Raw genomic sequence first — 1,913 nt, 5'->3', positions numbered from 1 at the left:
CACCTCCACGCTGGTGCTCCTGGGGCCACGTCGAGCTGGTTCTCGGCGTTGGTGCGAACGCAGGAATGGCATCCGTCCCTTCTTTCCTTGCTCGGTTCGCCGAGTGAGGCTCCCTTCCTGGAGGCGGGAAGTAAAGCCGTGGCCTTGGTGATGTTCCGTATCGGGTGTTCTCGTTTTTTCGAGGCATCTGCTGCGGGGCCCCTCCACCTTAGAGAGGAAGTCGGGGTGCAGTTTGCCCCCGAGATCCGTAACCCCCACGGTGGAACAACGACCCCTCGGAGTGTAACAACTCGAGGGTACGCGAAGCCGTGGGGAACGGGGGGCTTGCCTTAACCAGCCGGCCCGCGAGGGGATAAACCTCTATAATAAGTCCCTCCTCCTGAGCCCCAGTTGTGGCAAAGGGGCACCCGGTCTCCTTACAGCGAGGCCGTGGTGGGCAGCGTGGGGGCACGCTGTCTAACTTCGATCCGTCCGGTAACTGCCGCCACCGGACGTAGCTCGCCGCCCTTCGGGGTCCGAGCATAGGCTTGCATCCGGCAGCTCGCCTCTACCGGATGTCGACCGTCACAAAGCGTGTGCTCGTGGGAACTTTATGGAACCTCAACCCCCCCCTTCTGTTGACAACCCGGCTTCTCACATTGACGACGACTTTTTGGAATCTCTGCGCAATTTGCGCGCGCAGCGGGATGCGGATCTGCATTCCGCTTCGGACACGGTATGCGCCCAGGGCTCCCCTTCGTTTTCGACAGGGAGCGGCGCCCAACGTGGGACAGACGGCGATGCACCAACCTTGGTTGGTGATAGCCATTTTATCATTGATCAGGCTGCCTCCAGCCTTGGTACGGCGGCGGACCCCGGACGCGGGGGTGCCGCGTTGGCCAACAAGGAGGAACAACAGTCTCGGAAATCAGGGGGCGGGAATGCGTCTGGCGCTGGTCGCCGATCCGCCCCGGGACCCCTGAGTTTCCAACTCAGATCAAGAACGGGAGTGTGCGACGAGGGGGCGTCGCGTAGTGAAGAGGCGATTGATATCGACGCTATTGTAGCCGAGACTATGGCAGCGCGTCGCGGAGATATTGCGACAACTCGCCATGGCGACGGGGTTGGTCCGAGCGCACCATCAATACGCTCGGTGATGGAGGTCACTCCTCAGGAAACTGAGTTTCTTGAAGGCCTCCGCAGGAACGTTGCTGACCTGCACAAAATGTTGGACGGGAAAACCGCGTCTCTTGGCGCAGCGTCGAGGCATGGCTCCACAGAGTCGGTCGGATTTAGCGCTACAGCGGCATCCTTGACGTCGCTCAAGAACAGCCGCGTTGTTCTGACCCGCTGTGACACCTTTACGACGGGCGCGGTCCAAATAGCCTTTAAGGCTAGCGCTGACGATACGGAGGTCGTCAGCCCCGACGTAGTAATGACGGATGTCGCAGTGCCTCACAATCAGCAGATCACCGTTGCTGATGGCAGAGATTGCTCGTCTGCTGCTAGCCGGCCGTCAGTGGCCGGTTGGTCCGATGACGAGGGTTGGGTTGACATTAGGATTCCTCCTGGCTCTGATGTCAAGAGTTCCCAGGTTAATGAAGAGGACACGGGGAATGATCAGGGTTCCCCCTCTGCGGGTGGCAGCGACGCTTCTTCCGTCGAGATGGTGGGTGGTGTTAGGCGCACCGTCCGGAAAGTTATTTTGGACTCTGACGGGGACCGCGTCTCCAATCGTAGTATTGCCGGCAGTAAGGATGGCTCTGTGAGCCGTAGGGGCTCCAACTTGTCCGGTAGCGATACCAGCGGAGGGCGTCCTGGCTTCGTCCCCGGCAAGAGGGGTAGAAAGCCAGCCGTGTGGACAGACCCCGCCAAACTGGGGCCCGGCATGAAGAGCTTGCCAGGGCGCACAGAGTTGCGCAATTGGGCTGAAA

The sequence above is a fragment of the Andrena cerasifolii genome, unplaced genomic scaffold (genome assembly GCF_050908995.1).
Source record: "Andrena cerasifolii isolate SP2316 unplaced genomic scaffold, iyAndCera1_principal scaffold0020, whole genome shotgun sequence".
NCBI classification, from domain to species: Eukaryota; Metazoa; Arthropoda; class Insecta; order Hymenoptera; family Andrenidae; genus Andrena; species Andrena cerasifolii.
The sequence above is the reverse complement of the archived record's forward strand: the minus strand, read 5'-3'. Positions refer to the sequence as shown.